At 48.9% G+C, this 17449-nt stretch overlaps 2 pseudogenes; one reads left to right on the top strand and one right to left on the bottom strand.

The window, feature by feature from the left end:
• Positions 1-1666: 1666 nt before the first annotated feature.
• On the bottom strand, positions 1667-3037 carry LOC118963339 (annotated as a pseudogene).
• Positions 3038-7380: 4343 nt separating this feature from the next.
• The window catches only part of LOC118963337, a 30072-nt pseudogene continuing 20003 nt past the window's right edge, over positions 7381-17449 (top strand).

The following is a 17449-nucleotide window of genomic DNA, read 5'->3' as shown; positions in this document are numbered from 1 at the left end:
CTATCGTTTTGCTTCATGGCCATGTGAGCTGGTGTAAAGTCTCTCTCTGTCGCTCTCTCTTCTCTTCTCTCCTCTCCTGCTCTCTGTCTGTCTTTCTTATCCCCATTGCTGTCTCGGTTGTTGCCTTGGAGACGGAACGGGAATGCAGCAGCGGCTGGGAGAGAAAATGTTGAATTCCACCTTCCCCCGGCTCGCGACTCCGCAGTATCTCCCTCCTCTCTTCTCCTTCTTCACAGCGCCACTTCTATCAGACTGCAGCAAAACTCATCCAATCACCTGCTCGGAAAACTGCACCACGTGTTCCGTCTTCCTTTATTCACAAATGTTTAGCTTTGCGCTCGAGCTGATGAGTCATCATAGAATGGCAACACACACGCACAGATGGAGATAGTGATGAGGAGGAGAAGAAGGAGGTGGTGTTGATGATAATGGAGATTATGACGATGATAAAAAAGATGACAAGGGTGAAGATGAGATCACTGTTAAACTCCAGTAGGCTACATTATCACACTCCCATGTAGCGAGGTTTCAGCACCACTCGATTTCAGAACCATGGACAGCGACAGTAAGAAGGCCTTGCATTTATCCAAGGGCCGCCTGCCGCTGAGATCACTACTCCAGTTTTTCTTTCTATAAAAAGCCCACCAATAACCTTGATTTTGTCAATTGAGCAATATGTCTATAGAGGTTCTAAATCTGAGTATGGACGCAGTAGTGTTGACCTGAATGGCTTGATGGTCTATCTCATCTGAACTTTGATTGACTCGTTTTTGACCTATAGCCTCGTTGACCAGGACCTTAACACAGCTGGGGACATTATGTGCCCACGGACATCAGTACCAGCCCAGCTGTTGCATGTTGCTTCACCGTAGAAGACTATTATTGGCTAGCCTTTTGGGGTTTCCAGAGTCGTAGGCTTATAATCAGTCATAGAGATGGTGTTGCTCTGGGTCTAGTAAAACTAAAGCTGTCCATAAAGTGTACACCTCTGATTATTACATACAGGGCTAACTTTCAGCGTTCTTGATCACATTAATCACAAGGCAATTCAATTAACATTGCTGGGAGGCACGGGGACCGTTTGTAACGATTTATTTATACTTGTTTTGAATGTACAATATATAAAACAGAACGTTTTATAATACCATAGTAACAGTTGCCACATGTTAACGGTAAAGAATCCCGTTGGTTTGAAGTGGTAAAATAGTACATTCAACGTTCAGAGGGGTGGGGGCAGGCTGCGTCTCTCGCGCCACTGAGTCCAGTCCCTTGGAGAGCACGGTGTCGTTCCCCTCTTATGAAACGAATATATACATTTTCCCCAAAACACTGACGCGCTATAAGCTATCACTTTAGTCCACCGTATAATAGCCTATCCATTTCTCAAAAGCCACAATAACGATACAATCAGAATACTTTTTATACAGCATGCAGTAAAGTTAACTATAGCTATCTCTTTCCGCCCAAAGTCCCGTGTAGTGTCCGTTAGATTCCCCGAGCTTTGCTGACTGAACACATGACACGACAGTTCGGTAACGGGGCGAGGTGAAGCTAGGCGTGTGACTGATTCCTCCTGATTCCAGACTCAGGTTCCCGATCAAATCCCCGTCGTGTGTTAGTCCGGTTCACCACCAAGCGTATACATTCAATCCCCGCTCAACAAACAACCGGCGGGTGTGTGGCTGGTGTCCGCGACCGTATCCTAAACCAAATCCCCCTCCCCCTCCCTCTCTCCTCCCCTCATCCAGTTCTTAACGATCCAACTCGCTTATCCGTTTCCCGTCTTTCTCCTTCTCCTTCTCCTTCTTCTCCTTCCCATTCTCCTTCTCCTTCTCCCTTGACCCTCCCTCGTTCTTCAGGTCCTGGAACACCTCGGTAAAATAGTGCGGGTCTGCGTTTATCCTCAGCATTGGCCCGCTCATCCGGTCAATGAGACCAAGGGCCCGCTCCCAGAAGGCCTCCCGGCTGGACTCCACCAGGAACGGCTTGAGCGGGTAGGAGATCTCGTTGCCCATGTAGGAGTAGGCCAGGTACAGGCAGGTGAGGAAGGTCGCCTGCAGCTCGTATTCAGACACCGTGTCTTCCTCCACGGCCCTCGGCAGAGCAAGTAGACGAAGACCAGGTGCCGGTTAGGGGTGATGAAGCCCTGGTCCTGCCCAGCCCTGCACTAACAGAGCCCGGTCCACGTTACGGAACCACAGGATGACCTCATTGGCCGTGAGCTCTTTGAGCTTGAAGCAGCGGCGGCAGAGAAAGTCAGAGAGACACCTCAGGAGCTCGCCGGTGGAAGCCTAGAGGACGAACAACACAAACAGTTAGACACACACACACACACACACACACACACACACACACACACACACGTTACCCACCTGCACCACCACCCTCCGAGGGGAGATGAATAAGCGTCCATTCTGGGTCTGCCGCCGGGTCTGGTCCGGTACTGTAGGAACAGGCACAGGAATTGGCCCGGGTTTGGGCCCTGTCGGTTTTCGGTCGAGTATTCCGTTGGACGGTTGTGATTTCTTGATGTTGTCGGTGTTGAGCTGGTCCACCAAGGGATCGGATTTGGCCTGGCTGGCGTCGGGTTTGGGATTCACCTTTTTGGCATTCTTCTTCTTGGCCGATGCGGCGACCAGCCTCTTCCACGTCAGAGCATGGAGCAGCACCGAGTGGCGCTTCTTTAGGCTCTTCTCTGTTGTTTCCCGCCGGTCGCAAGGTCCGGTTTCTCGTCCACACACACACCGCCCGCTGCCTTCCTTGACCTCGGCGACAGAGACAGAACAGTACCCATGTCTGCAGCGCGCAGCGCCTTCCAACACACGGAGCTTCCCGAGCTTTGTGTCCCAGTCCGTATCGATGGGGTGTTCGAATAGTTTAATTAAAGTTCACACACACAGCTACATTGACGGTTTGACCGCGGAGAGTCCAGAGATGTCCAGAGGTGTGTGATACTCGGTGATTCCAGCAATATGCGCTAGATTCACTCACACATTTCTCTCTCTCTCTCTTTCTCTCTCGCGCTCTCTCTCTCTCTGACTCTATCTATTGAACACACAGTCGTCCCTCTCTCTCTCTCTCTCTCTCTCTTCTCTCTCCTCCTCTCTCTCTCTCTCTCCTCTCTCTATCACACACACGTTCACGAATCACGATCACACACACGCTGTGCCACTCCTTCTGTCGCAGCGCAGCGCGCGGCACTCAGCTCTTGGAACGGACAGAGGCCGGTAACTGCAGGTGCGCGAGAGATGCTGCCGGTTTTACAGCTCCAAATATCCAACCAGAGAGGATGGTGCTTAGATTGACAGGTTATTCGACCAATGTGTGTACGTGCGTGCGTGCGTGCGTGCGTGCGTGATGCCTCCATATCTCCAGCTTGTGAGTGTTAAAACAGGCTGCAGTTGTTCAGTGGGGGAGAGAGAAAGAGTGAGAAAGAGAAAGAGATAAGAAGGTGAGAAGGACTAGCACAGGAGGAAGAGTGAGGGAGAGTGGTGAGAGATGAGCGGCAGATGGAGAGAGGGGGAAGGAGGTGAGAGATGAGAGAGATGAGAGAGGAGAGAGAGAGGGGAGGAGGGTGAGAGATGAGAGGCAGATGGAGAGAGAGGGAAGGAAAGTGAGAGATGAGAGGCAGATGGCGAGAGAGGGAAGGAGGGTGAGAGATGAGGCAGATGGAGAGAGAGAGGAAGGAGGGGGAGAGATGAGAGGCAGATGGGAGAGAGGGAAGGAGGGTGAGAGATGAGGCAGATGGAGAGAGAGGGAAGGAGGGGGAGAGATGAGAGGCAGATGGAGAGAGAGGGAAGGAGGGTGAGAGATGAGGCAGATGGAGAGAGAGGAAGGAGGGGGAGAGATGAGAGGCAGACGGAGAGAGAGGGGAGGACGGGGAGAGATGAGAGGCAGATGAGAGAGAGAGGGAAGGACGGTGAGAGATGAGAGGCAGATGGAGAGAGAGGAGAGAGGGGGTGGAGAGAGAGAGAGGCAGGAGGAGATAGAGAGAGGAGGAGGGAGATGAGGAGAGGAGAGGAGGAGGGTGAGAGATGAGAGGGAGAGGAGAGAGAGGGAAGGAGGAGAGATGAGAGGCAGATGGAGAGAGAGGGAAGGATGGGAGAGAAGAGAGGCAGATGAGAGAGGCAGATAGGTGAGAGGGAAGGAGGGGGAGAGAAAGGAGGATAGGGAAAATGAGGATGGGGAGAGGAAGATAGGGGTGAGGAGGATAGGAAGAGGAGGATAGGGGTGAGGAGGATAGGAAGAGGAGGATAGGAAGAGGATGATAGGGAGAGGAGGATAGGAGAGGAGGATAGGAAGAGGAGGATAGGAAGAGGAGGATAGGTGGTGAGGGAGATAGGAAGAGGAGGATAGGAAGAAGGAGGATAGGATAGGGTGAGGAAGATAGGAAGAGGAGGATAGGAAGAGGAGGATAGGAAGAGGAGGATGGGGTGAGGATGATAGGAAAATTAGGATAGGGAAAGGAGGATAGGGGTGAGGAGGATAGAGAAGAAGAGGATAGGTGTGAGGAGGATAGAGAAGAGGAGGATAGGGGGTGAGGAGGATAGGGTTGAGGAGGATAGGAAGAGGAGGATATGGGAGAGGAGGTTAGGAAGAGGAGGATAGGAAGAGGAGGGATAGGGAAGAGGATGATAGGGGAGAGGGGGATAGGAAGAGGAGGATAGGAGGGAGAGGAGGATAGGAAGAGGAGGATAGGGAAGAGGAGGATAGGAAGAGGAGGATAGGAAGAGGAGGATAGGTGTGAGGAGGATAGGAGGAGGATAGGAAGAGGATGATAGGAGAGGAGGATAGGGAGAGGAGGATAGGAAGAGGAGGATAGGAGAGGAGGATAGGGAGAGGAGGATAGGAAGAGGAGGATAGGGAAGAGGAGGATAGGAAGAGGAGGACAGGAAGAGGAGGATAGGTGTGAGGAGGATAGGGAGAGGAGGATAGGAAGAGGATGATAGGGAGAGGAGGATAGGAAGAAGAGGATAGGAAGAGGAGGACAGGAAGAGGAGGACAGGAAGAGGAGGATAGGAAGAGGAGGATAGGGAGAGGATGATAGGGGAGAGGGGATAGGAAGAGGAGGATAGGGAGAGGAGGATAGGAAGAGGAGGATAGGAAGAGGAGGATAGGAAGAGGAGGACAGGAAGAGGAGGATAGTGAGGAGGGTGATGAGGAGGAGATGGAGAGGAGGATAGGGAAGAGGATGATAGGGAGAGGAGGATAGGAAGAAGAGGATAGGAAGAGGAGGACAGGAAGAGGAGGACAGGAGGAAGGAGGAGGATAGGAAGAGGAGGATAGGGAAGAGGATGATAGGGGAGAGGGGGATAGGAAGAGGATGATAGGGAGAGGAGGATAGGAAGAGGAGGATAGGAAGAGGAGGATAGGAAGAGGAGGACAGGAAGAGGAGGATAGGAGAGAGGAGGATAGGAGAGAGGAGGATAGGGAGAGGAGGATAGGAGAGGAGGATAGGAGAGGATAGGGATAGGAGAGAGGAGATAGGGAGAGGAGGATAGGTGTGAGGAGGATAGGGAGAGGAGGATAGGAAGAGGATGATAGGGAGAGGAGGATAGGAAGAGGAGGATAGGAAGAGGAGGACAGGAAGAGGAGGATAGAGAAGAGGTGGAAATGGTAGATGAGAGGAAGGGAAAAATTGTCTGGTGGTGGACATAACTGCTTCTATCTCCTTTCTCCTTCAACCCTCCCTCCCTCCCTCCCTCCCTCCCTCCCTCCCTCCTCCCTCCCTCCCCTCCCTCCCTCCCTCCCTCCCTCCTGTCACACTCCATTCTCTCCTCCCCGCCATCTCTGTTTGCTCATTACCCATCCATCCATCCATTCTCACTCCCTCACCCTTCTCCTCCTCCCTCTTTCTTTTTCCTCCCCTCTCCCTCATTTGTGTTCAACTGGTTCTACCCTTCTGCCCAGGTGTTAATTTGTTCACTTCCGTTGGTGTAGTTAAAAGGACTGGTAAAAGAGACATGGTGGAACTCCCTCTAGTCTGGCCCATGTTTACATCAATCCAATACTTTGAACCGGGAAGGGCTGCACACTTCGGAGAAAACGGTGGAGATTTGGGACTGAGGGAGAGAGGTGTGTTAGCTGTGAGAGCCAATCGAATGCTTTTAAATGTGTAGGCAGGGGCTCACACTTCTGGGAGAAAATTGGAGATTTGGGATGCAGAGAGGCGTGTGAGCTGTGAGAGCCAACCAGAGGCAACCCTCCCTCCACAGAGCAGAGCGCTGCATCACGACACCACCTCCTACTGCATAGCTTTATGGCCAATGCAGACTTTATGGGACTTTCATCATAATTTTGCTCTTTCCAAATACTCATCCAGCTAACAGGGTGGCCATTTATGGCAGCAGGCTCATGCATGGTATTGCACTTCCATTGCTAAACAAAAATCAATTTCTCACTGACAAAATCAGGTAGATGTATACACGTGTTGTCCACAAGAGGTCCTGCGCACACCGTGATGGTGAATGCCCCCATCTGTTCAGATATCAGTCAGAAACGGGGACAAAGGCGGCTTAGCAGGCGTGGATTCAGGATGATATGACACTACAGGCCCTGAATACATGTTTCTGCTGACTTTTTCATTTGCAAACGAGATGTTGGGGATTTGTAGCCTACTGACCACATCGTTTGTAATTAAAAGGAAGGCCTATATTTTTTATGTATTGTATCTATGTATTTTCAATTTTATTATGAATAAAACTGTTTTGATACTTGCAGGTCTAGTAGGTCGTACTATAAGGTCTTGCTATACGCATATCTTGGCCATAGCCATGCATCTGACCCCAAAATAACTCAATACCAACGCCACTATACGACATAAAGCCTAATTATGAATTAATCCACTAATTTAATTTGTCTATGAAAGCCAGTATTTAAGTAGGCTAAACATGTGTAGTGGCAATAGTAGGCTTAGACTGCCTGTAAAAATAACAGCCTAAACCAGAAAGGTAGAATATGGGTGAGAAATCAGCAGGCCCATTATAGGCCAATAGGACAGGCCTATTCATAGAAATGGACCTAATAAAGGAGGGGTCAGAAGTCTGGACAATGAGCATCTGTGAGATAGATAGCTCGTCGTTAAACGATTAAGACTCTAACTACCAGGATGCATCAGAACAAAACAAATCCTCTCCCCTCTGCTCTGGGTAGAGATTGCCCAAAATATGATAGGATCAGTTTATCCTCCCAAATCATAACCTCAATTATTACTGGGTCACGCGTAAAACTGACTCTAGATCAGTGTCTAGGGGTAGACGTTATCCGAGTCCCCCTCCCCTCGCGTCTCGCTCACGGCTGTGGGCTGTGCGCTGCAGGGGGGCGGGAGGCGAGGAGAGCGAAGCGGCAGAAGGCTCATTGTGTGTCGGTTAGAAAGTGGGGGTCGTGCGGGGGGGAGAAAGCGTGCGTGGAGGCTGAACTCTCGCTTTTGTCGCCTGTGGAGGAGGGGGCGGATTAAGTAGCCAGCTCGCTCACACACACCAGGGACGCCCGGTTCGTTTATCAGCATCATCATCATACCCATTACCGAGGATACACAGTGAACCGGGAAGGGATGCAAATTTAGCGCGAGACGGACAGTGGGACTTCGGTCTCAGCTGGATTCGGATAAATGGTGCGTGCGCCGTTCCGTCGTCGGCGATGAGAAGAAAGGAGGACAAAAGATGAACGGATGGAGGATAGACACGGCCCCCCGGTAGACACGCGCCTTCGGTTTACCGCATCTCTCTGATCTCGTGCCGCCGTGCGTGAGTCTGTCGGTCGGTCGTTCAGACTGTGTCTCACTAGGGAGAAAACCCGAACAGTATTCCCGAATTACAGGAGGCGTTGCCTGTATCTGACTGACTGCAGAGAGACTATTGTCTGTGTGTGATTTGACGTTTAGGGGTGTGATTGTATGTGAGCGGGTGTGCTTGTGTGTGTGGTGACTGTGAAAGGTGTGTTTGTCTGATTTGATGGCGAGGGGTGTGTGAGGGTGTGTGAGTTGCTGGTGTAAGGGTGTGTGTGGGTTGACAGTACAGGTGTGTGTGTGAGCCATGGGGAACACAGAGAGTATGGAGTCTCAGCTAGCTGTCATCAGGGCCAGGGCTGCTCCTGTCAAGCTGCCCATGCCTGATCCTGCTGAGCTGGAAGAGAGGTTCTCCATTGCACTGGTAGGTGACACACACACAAGCAAGAAACGCACACATGCTCACATACACACGCTCATACATTGCATGTGCGTGTCTGTAGGATTGTTGCGTGTGTGTGTGTGTTGGAGTGTTGAGTGTGTGCATGTATGAGTGTTGAGTGTGTGTGTGTGTATGAGTGTTGAGTGTGTGTGTGTGTGTGTGTGTGTGTGTGTGTGTATGTATGAGTGTGTGTGTGTGTGTGTATGAGTGTTGGGTGTGTGTATGAGTGTTGAGTGTGTGTGTATGTATGAGTGTTGAGTGTGTGTGTGTGTATGAGTGTGTGTATGAGTGTTGAGTGTGTGTGTGTGTATGAGTGTTGAGTGTGTGTGTGTGTGTGTGTGTGTGTGTATGAGTGTTGAGTGTGAGTGTGTGTGTGTGTGTATGAGTGTTGAGTGTGTGTGTGTGTGTGTATGAGTGTGTGTGTGTATGAGTGTGTGTGTGTGTGTATGAGGGTTGTGTGTGTATGAGTGTTGAGTGTGTGTGTATGAGTGTTGAGTGTGTGTGTGTGTGTGTGTGTGTGTATGAGTGTGTGTGTGTATGAGTGTGTGTGTGTGTATGTATGAGTGTTGAGTGTGTGTATGAGTGTTGCGTGTGTGTGTGTGTGTGTTGGAGTGTTGAGTGTATGTGTGTGTGTGTTGGAGTGTTGAGTGTGTGTGTGTTGGAGTGTTGAGTGTGTGTGTGTATGTATGAGTGTTGAGTGTGTGTGTGTGTATGAGTGTTGAGTGTGTGTGTATGAGTGTTGAGTGTGTGTGTGTGTATGTATGAGTGTTGAGTGTGTGTGTGTGTATGTATGAGTGTTGAGTGTGTGTGTGTGTCTGAGTGTTGAGTGTGTGTGTATGTATGAGTGTTGAGTGTGTGTGTATGAGTGTTGGAGTGTGTCCCCTAACCCATTATGGATGACTGGTTAGAATGGAAGAGTGTTGTTGTAAATACCATCTCTGTCCCTGCATATGTAACGCGTTGCCTCTTCCAGATACACTGCCATATTTAATTCTCTGTGTCAGTAAGAGTCCTTCATATCACACATACTCATATTTAATTATCTGAGTGTGTCAGTAAGAGTCCTTCATATCACACATACTCATATTTAATTCTCTGAGTGTGTCAGTAAGAGTCCTTCATATCACACATACTCATATTTAATTCTCTGTGTGTCAGTAAGAGTCCTTCATATCACACATACTCATATTTAATTATCTGTGTGTCAGTAAGAGTCTTTCATATCACACATACTCATATTTATTTATCTGAGTGTGTCAGTAAGAGTCCTTCATATCACACATACTCATATTTAATTCTCTGTGTGTCAGTAAGAGTCCTTCATATCACACATACTCATATTTAATTCTCTGTGTGTCAGTAAGAGTCTTTCATATCACACATACTCATATTTATTTATCTGAGTGTGTCAGTAAGAGTCCTTCATATCACACATACTCATATTTAATTCTCTGTGTGTCAGTAAGAGTCCTTCATATCACACATACTCATATTTAATTCTCTGTGTGTCAGTAATAGTCTTTCATATCAACATACTCATATTAATTCTCTGTGTGTCAGTAAGAGTCTTTCATATCACACATACTCATATTTAATTCTCTGTGTGTCAGTAAGAGTCTTTCATATCACCCATACTCATATTTAATTCTCTGAGTGTGTCAGTAAGAGTCTTTCATATCACACATACTCATATTTAATTCTCTGAGTGTGTCAGTAAGAGTCTATCATATCACACATGCTCATATTTAATTCTCTGCTCACGCATGTTCATGTCTCTGTTGAAGAGGGAATTTCTGTCTTCAGTAGACAGAGGTCTTCTGGAGAGATGTGTGTACTTAATTAGTTTAATACCCCCCCCCCCTCTCTGTGTATCTCTCTCTCTCTGTATCTCTCTCTCTCTGTATCTCTCTGTCTCTCTCTCTCTCTGTATCTCTGTCTCTCTCTCTCTCTGAATCTCTCTGTCTCTCTCTCTCTGTATCTCTCTGTCTCTCGCTCTCTCTGTATCTCTCTGTCTCTCTCTCGCTCTCTGTATCTCTCTCTCTCTCTCTCTCTCTCTGTCTCTCTCTCTCTCTCTCTCTCTGTATCTCTCTGTCTCTCTCTCTGTATCTCTCTGTCTCTCTCTCTCTCTCTGTCTCTCTCTCTCTGTATCTCTCTGTCTATCTCGCTCTCTCAATCTGTATCTCACTCTGTATCTCCCTCTGTATCTCTCTGTATCTCTCTCTGTATATCTCTCTGTATCTCTCTCTGTATCTCACTCTGTATCTCTCTCTGTATCTCACTCTGTATCTCTCTCTGTATATCTCTCTGTATCTCTCTCTGTATCTCTCTCTGTATCTCTCTGTATCTCTCTGTATCTCTCTCTGTATCTCTCTCTGTATCTCTCTGTCTCTCTCTGTATCTCCTCTGTATCTCTCTGTATCTCTCTCTGTATCTCTCTCTGTATCTCTCTCTGTATCTCCCTCTTTATCTCTCTGTATCTCCCTCTGTATATCTCTCTGTATCTCTCTGTATCTCTCTCTGTATCTCTCTCTGTATCTCTCTCTGTATCTCCCTCTCTGTCTGTCATCTTCTCCTTCACTTTATCCATCTTTCAATTCTTCTCTCTCTCTCTCTTCCTCTTTCTCTCTCTCTCTCTCTCTCTCTTCATCTGTCTCTCTCTCTCTCTCTTCCTCTGTCTCTCTCTCCTCTCTCTCTCTGTCTCTCTCTCTGTATCTCTCTGTCTATCTCGCTCTCTCACTCTGTATCTCACTCTGTATCTCCCTCTGTATCTCTCTGTATCTCTCTCTGTATCTCTCTCTGTATCTCTCTGTATCTCTCTGTATCTCTCTCTGTATCTCTCTGTATCTCTCTCTGTATCTCTCTCTGTATCTCCCTCTCTGTCTGTCACCTTCTCCTTCACTTTATCCATCTTTCAATTCTTCTCTCTCTCTCTCTTCCTCTTTCTCTCTCTCTCTCTCTCTCTCTCTTCCTCTGTCTCTCTCTCTCTCTCTTCCTCTGTCTCTCTCTCTCTCTCTTGCTGTCTCTCTCTCACTCTCTTTCTCTCTCTCTCTCTCTCCTCTCTCTCTCTCCTCTCTCTCTCTCGCTCTCTGTCTCTCAGAACTCTATGAACCTGCCTCCTGATAAGGTGCGTCTGCTCCGTTGCTACGACAACGAGAAGAAGTGGGAGCTGATATGTGATCAGGTGAGACAGAAGGTCAACTCTGATTGGCCAAAGAACAGCCTGGTCTGATAATGACCCCTAGCACTGTCCCGCGTCTATGTTAGTAGACCTGAAGGAACTGGATAGGTGTAAGCTATATGGAGGAAGCTCCTCCTAGCCCATTGGAAGGCTGTGTGTGGCCAACGTCACATGCCTGATACACCAGTCCAGTCCCTTCAGCACTGTAGAAACAGAAGAGCAGCAACCAACATGGTTCATTCAGGTATTCAGCATCTCTTTGGCCAGTGTGAAAGGCAAGTGTGTAACCATTGCTTGTGTGTGTGTGTGTGTGTGTGTGTGTGTGTGTGTGTGTGTGTGTTGTAGGAACGGTTCCAGGTGAAGAACCCTCCTCACACCTACATTCAGAAGCTGAGAGGATTCCTTGACCCGGCCGTCACACGCAAGGTGAGTGACAGCCACGTCACCATGGTGACAGAGCCAGTAATATCATAGCAACAATATGGTAACACAAGCTGGAACATTTGTTCCTCAACTTGACACAGTTGGGTAGATACCATTTAGGATGCCATCATTTCCAAACCAGCAGACAGGAAATTATTTTGAGGGAATACCAGAATAACCCTAACCCTACTGTCGTTAGAAATTCGTCGGAGAGTCCAGGAGTCGACTCAGGTGCTCAGAGAACTGGAGATCTCACTACGGACCAATCACATCGGGTGAGTCACAGGCCGCAGCCAATCACAGAGTCCTGGATCAAAATGAATCAGAACCGAATCAGAGTCACGTTGACATTCAGTCAGTTCCAAACCATTCTGACTCAGAGAGGAGGGTTTAGCTGGCCAGGGGTTTTAGTGATTGTACAGCTAGATATTGAACAGTGAGTTATTTGTCTGATAATAAATCCTAATGTTCCTCTGTCTCCAGGTGGGTGAGGGAGTTTCTCAACGAGGAGAATCAGGGCCTAGATGTTCTAGTAGAGTACCTCTCCTTCGCTCAGTACGCGGTCACGTGAGTGTGTGTGACTGTGTGTGTGTGGGCATATCACCTTTTCCATACGCGTGTGTTCTGTTGAGTCACGTGTGTGTGACTGTGTGTGTGTGTGTGTGTAGGTTTGATGGGGAGGTATCGGAGGCCAGTACTGAAGAGAGAGCTGTAGATTCCCCCTGGAGTCGTTCTATAGAAGATCTCCATGGAGACAGCAACCTGCCCTCCCCTCCAGTGGCAACAACGTACCGCGCTCCTCACGCCACTCTATCGGGTAACACAAACCCAAACACACACACATATACGCCACTCTATCGGGTAACACAAACCCAAACACACACACATATACGCCACTCTATCGGGTAACACAAACCCAAACACACACACATATACGCCACTCTATCGGGTAACACAAACCCAAACACACACACATATACGCCACTCTATCGGGTAACACAAACCCAAACACACACACATATACGCCACTCTATCGGGTAACACAAACCCAAACACACACACATATACGCCACTCTATCGGGTAACACAAAACCAAACACACACACATATACGCCACTCTATCGGGTAACACAAACCCAAACACACACACATATACGCCACTCTATCGGGTAACACAAACCCAAACACACACACATATACGCCACTCTATCGGGTAACACAAACCCAAACACACACACATATACGCCACTCTATCGGTAACACAAACCCAAACACACACACATATACGCCACTCTATCGGGTAACACAAACCCAAACACACACACATATACGCCACTCTATCGGGTAACACAAACCCAAACACACACACATATACGCCACTCTATCGGGTAACACAAACCCAAACACACACACATATACGCCACTCTATCGGGTAACACAAACCCAAACACACACACATATACGCCACTCTATCGGGTAACACAAACCCAAACACACACACATATACGCCACTCTATCGGGTAACACAAACCCAAACACACACACATATACGCCACTCTATCGGGTAACACAAACCCAAACACACACACATATACGCCACTCTATCGGGTAACACAAACCCAAACACACACACATATACGCCACTCTATCGGGTAACACAAACCCAAACACACACACATATACGCCACTCTATCGGGTAACACAAACCCAAACACACACACATATACGCCACTCTATCGGGTAACACAAACCCAAACACACACACATATACGCCACTCTATCGGGTAACACAAACCCAAACACACACACATATACGCCACTCTATCGGGTAACACAAACCCAAACACACACACATATACGCCACTCTATCGGGTAACACAAACCCAAACACACACACATATACGCCACTCTATCGGGTAACACAAACCCAAACACACACACATATACGCCACTCCATCAGTTAACACACACACCAAGTTGTGGTGTTAATCCTGTGTTGATTGTATGTTGACTGTGTCAGGTCAGCGTTGGTGTCCAGGTCTAACACACTGCCCAGTAGGAAGACACTGAAGAACTCCCGCCTGGTGTGTAAGAAGGACGACGTTCACGTGTGTGTGATGTGTCTCAGAGCCATTATGAACTACCAGGTGAACTATACATCTGTCCCCTCTCACCTATCTCTCCCTCTCTCTCTTAACCCCTCCTATCTCTCCCTCTCTCTCTCTTAACCCCTCTTATCTCTCCCTCTCTCTGTCTTAACCCCTCCTATCTCAACCTCTCTCTCTTAGCCCCTCCTATCTCTCCCTCTCTCTCTCTTAACCCCTCTTATCTCTCCTCTCTCTCTCTCTTAACCCCTCCTATCTCTCCCTCTCTCTCTTAGCCCCTCCTATCTCTCCCTCTCTCTCTCTTAACCCCTCCTATCTCTCCCTCTCTCTCTTAACCCCTCCTATCTCTCCCTCTCTCTCTTAACCCCTCCTATCTCCCCCTCTCTCTCTCTCTCTCTCTCTCCCTCTCTCTCTTAACCCCTCCTATCTCTCCCTCTCTCTCTTAACCCCTCCTATCTCTCCCACTCTCTCTTAACCCCTCCTATCTCTACCTCTCTCTCTTAACCCCTCCTATCTCTCCCTCTCTCTTTTAACCCCTCCTATCTCTCCCTCTCTCTCTCTTAACCCCTCCTATCTCTCCCTCTCTCTCTTAACCCCTCCTATCTCTCCCTCTCTCTCTTAACCCCTCCTATCTCCCCCTCTTTCTCTCTCTCTCTCCCTCTTTCTCTTAACCCCTCCTATCTCTCCCACTCTCTCTTAACCCCTCCTATCTCTACCTCTCTCTCTCTTAACCCCTCCTATCTCTCCCTCTCTCTCTTATCCCCTCCTATCTCTCCCTTTCTCTCTCTTAACCCCTCCTATCTCTCCCTCTCTCTCTTAACCCCTCCTATCTCCCCGCTCTCTCTATCTTATCCCTCCTATCTCAACCTCTCTCTCTTAGCCCCTCCTATCTCTCCCTCTCTCTCTCTAACCCCTCTTATCTCTCCCTCTCTCTCTCTTAACCCCTCCTATCTCTCCCTCTCTCTCTTAGCCCCTCCTATCTCTCCCTCTCTCTCTCTTAACCCTCCTATCTCTCCCTCTCTCTCTTAACCCCTCCTATCTCTCCCTCTCTCTCTTAACCCCTCCTATCTCCCCCTCTCTCTCTCTCTCTCTCCCTCTCTCTCTTAACCCCTCCTATCTCTCCCTCTCTCTCTTAACCCCTCCTATCTCTCCCACTCTCTCTTAACCCTCCTATCTCTACCTCTCTCTCTCTTAACCCCTCCTATCTCTCCCTCTCTCTCTTATCCCCTCCTATCTCCCCGCTCTCTCTCTCTTAACCCCTCCTATCTCTCTCACTCTCTCTTAACCCCTCCTATCTCTCCCTCTCTCTCTTTACCCCCCCATCTCTCTCTCTCTAAACCACTCCTATCTCTCCCTCTCTCTCTTAACCCCTCCTAACTCTCCCTCTCTCTCTTAACCCCTCCTATCGCTCCCTCTCTCTCTTAACCCCTCCTATCGCTCCATTCTCTCTCTTAACCCCTCCTATCTCTCCCTCTCTCTCTTAACCCATCCTATCTCTCCCTCTCTCTCTTAACCCCTCCTATCTCTCTCTCTCTCTTTCTCTCTCTCTCTCTCAACCGCTCCTATCTCTCCCTCTCTCTCTTTACCCCCCCATCTCTCTCTCTCTAAACCACTCCTATCTCTCCCTCTCTCTCTTAACCCCTCCTAACTCTCCTCTCTCTCTTAACCCCTCCTATCGCTCCCTCTCTCTCTTAACCCCTCCTATCGCTCCATTCTCTCTCTTAACCCCTCCTATCTCTCCCTCTCTCTCTTAACCCATCCTATCTCTCCCTCTCTCTCTTAACCCCTCCTATCTCTCTCTCTCTCTCTTTCTCTCTCTCTCTCTCTTAACCGCTCCTATCTCTCCCTGTCTCTCTCTTAACCCCTCCTATCTCTCCCTCTCTCTCTTAACCCCTCCTATCTCTCCCTCTCTCTCTTAACCCCTCCTATCTCCCCCTCTCTCTCTCTCTCTCTCTCTCTTTCTCCCTCTCTCTCTTAACCCCTCCTATCTCTACCTCTCTCTTAACCCCTCCTATCTCTCCCTCTCTCTCTTAACCCCTCCTATCTCTCCCTCTCTCTCTCTAACCCCTCCTATCTCTCCCTCTCTCTCTTAACCCCTCCTATCTCTCCCTCTCTCTCTTAACCCCTCCTATCTCCCCCTCTCTCTCTCTCTCTCTCCCTCTCTCTCTTAACCCTCCTATCTCTCCCTCTCTCTCTTAACCCCTCCTATCTCTCCCACTCTCTCTTAACCCTCCTATCTCTACCTCTCTCTCTCTTAACCCCTCCTATCTCTCCCTCTCTCTCTTATCCCCTCCTATCTCCCCCGCTCTCTCTCTCTTAACCCCTCCTATATCTCTCTCTCTCTCTCTTAACCCCTCCTATCTCTCCCTCTCTCTCTTTACCCCCCCCATCTCTCTCTCTCTAAACCACTCCTATCTCTCCCTCTCTCTCTTAACCCCTCCTAACTCTCCCTCTCTCTCTTAACCCCTCCTATCGCTCCCTCTCTCTCTTAACCCTCCTATCGCTCCATTCTCTCTCTTAACCCCTCCTATCTCCCCCTCTCTCTCTCTCTCTCTCCCTCTCTCTCTTAACCCCTCCTATCTCTCCCTCTCTCTCTTAACCCCTCCTATCTCTCCCACTCTCTCTTAACCCCTCCTATCTCTACCTCTCTCTCTCTTAACCCCTCCTATCTCTCCCTCTCTCTCTTATCCCCTCCTATCTCCCCGCTCTCTCTCTCTTAACCCCTCCTATATCTCTCTCTCTCTCTCTTAACCCCTCCTATCTCTCCCTCTCTCTCTTTACCCCCCCATCTCTCTCTCTCTAAACCACTCCTATCTCTCCCTCTCTCTCTTAACCCTCCTATCTCTCCCTCTCTCTCTTAACCCATCCTATCTCTCCCTCTCTCTCTTAACCCCTCCTATCTCTCTCTCTCTCTTTCTCTCTCTCTCTCTCTTAACCGCTCCTATCTCTCCCTGTCTCTCTCTTAACCCCTCCTATCTCGCCCTCTCTCTCTTAACCCCTCCTATCTCGCCCTCTCTCTCTTAACCCCTCCTATCTCTCTCTCTTTTAACCTATCCTCTCTCTCTCTCTCCCTCTCTCTCTTTAACCCCTCCTATCTCTCTCTCTCTCTCTCTCTCTCTCTCTCTCTTAACCCCTCCTATCTCTCTCTCTCTCTCTCTCTCTCTCTCTCTCTCTCTCTCTCTCTCTCTTAACCCCTCCTATCTCTCCCCCTCTCTCTCTTAACCCTCCTGTCTATCTCAACCCCTCCTATCTCTCCCCCTCTCTCTCTCATCCTGATTTACCACCCTTCTTTCCTCTCATCCTCGTGGTTATTTTAGATAGCAGTGATTGATATATGATTTGTTATGTTCCCCTCCCTCTGTCTGTAGTATGGCTTTAACATGGTAATGTCCCATCCTCATGCTGTGAATGAGATCGCTCTGAGCCTCAACAACAGAAACCCAAGGTCAGTAGTCAGTGAACACCTCTCTCTGTGTCTGCATTAGGAAGGAGGAAACCTTTAGAGCCCTGGTTCCCAACCAGGGGTACTAGGGCCTCTGGGGCTACTTGGCCTATCCACAGGGGTACTAGGGCCT

Source organism: Oncorhynchus mykiss, unplaced genomic scaffold, assembly GCF_013265735.2.
Source record: "Oncorhynchus mykiss isolate Arlee unplaced genomic scaffold, USDA_OmykA_1.1 un_scaffold_856, whole genome shotgun sequence".
In the NCBI taxonomy this organism is placed as follows: Eukaryota; Metazoa; Chordata; class Actinopteri; order Salmoniformes; family Salmonidae; genus Oncorhynchus; species Oncorhynchus mykiss.
The sequence above is the reverse complement of the archived record's forward strand: the minus strand, read 5'-3'. Positions and strand labels throughout refer to the sequence as shown.